The sequence below is a fragment of the Anopheles merus genome, unplaced genomic scaffold (genome assembly GCF_017562075.2).
Source record: "Anopheles merus strain MAF unplaced genomic scaffold, AmerM5.1 LNR4000284, whole genome shotgun sequence".
NCBI lineage: Eukaryota > Metazoa > Arthropoda > Insecta > Diptera > Culicidae > Anopheles > Anopheles merus.
The window spans coordinates 55,001-56,101 of NW_024427864.1; the positions used below are offsets into that span (position 1 = coordinate 55,001).

At 53.7% G+C, this 1,101-nt stretch overlaps 1 non-coding gene across 1 annotated transcript in view; it reads right to left on the reverse strand.

Annotated features, from left to right (window-relative positions):
- Positions 1-904, reverse strand: part of LOC121602070 — a 4,098-nt gene extending 3,194 nt beyond the window's left edge. The window contains exon 1 of the ribosomal RNA XR_006006278.1: positions 1-904. This exon is cut by the window's left edge and continues 3,194 nt beyond it. This is a non-coding gene — a ribosomal RNA (large subunit ribosomal RNA).
- Between the last annotated feature and the right edge of the window lie 197 nt (positions 905-1,101).

Here is a 1,101-nt window from a genome sequence, read left to right on the forward strand (position 1 = left end):
TGTATCGAACCGGGACACACGCGGACGGTGGCCACCGACCCATTGGCTTGCGCGCAAGATAGACTTCTTGGTCCGTGTTTCAAGACGGGTCCCGGAGGTGCCTCAATGCATGATGCATCATCGCCGAACGAAGGATTCGCGCGTCTTTCGGAGAAGACAGCGGTACTACCCCTCTCGTTAGATCCATCACCCTTCCAGCAGCACACCAGAGCTCGGTCGGACCCATTCGCCTTACAGAAGGACTGCGCGGAGATCCCTGGTCAGTGTAGAGCAGCTACCCTACCCTTACAGAGGGACCCGTCCACCACGAGCTAGGGGCAGTGTATGCCGGAGCGTAGCACGAGGCCAACCGCTGTTGTAATGGATCGCGATGTCCGTTACTCTGCGGATCGATAAGTGCACGGCAATTGCTAGTTTACCGCTGAATATCGCCGCCCGGATCATTGAGTCAACGGTTTGTACCCCTAGGCAGTTTCACGTCACTATTTGACTCTCTATTCAGAGTGCTTTTCAACTTTCCCCTCACGGTACTTGTTCGCTATCGGACTCATGGTGGTATTTAGCTTTAGAAGGAGTTTACCTCCCACTTTTAGTGCTGCACTATCAAGCAACACACTCCATGGAGCCGACCGTCTATCACCTCACCTCATGCTTTCCACGGGCCTATCACCCTCTATGGGAGAATGGGCCACCTTCAAGTTGAACTTGAAGTGCACGTGCGTGATAGATAACGGACCGGTCCAGTACACGTAATCGGACAGGCACGTTTCCATGCCGTCCCTACGTGCTGAGCTTTTCCCGTTTCGCTCGCAGCTACTCAGGGAATCCCGGTTGTTTCTCTTTCTCTTCCTCCCCTTATTAATATGCTTAAATTTAGGGGGTAGTCACACATCACTTAGGCCTACGTGGTATAACCGAGACGTAATATTACGGCTACGCCCGTGCCGTGGGTTGAGTACTTGTATATGTAGGGCTAACTTAGCGTGGTAGCGCAACGCCGTGTATGGGCCACATGAGTTACAGCGACGTAGCTTTCCGAATCCCTAGACGAGCCGACTTTAGCCTGGAGAGTAGACTGCCGGTGGCCATCGGGAACGACGG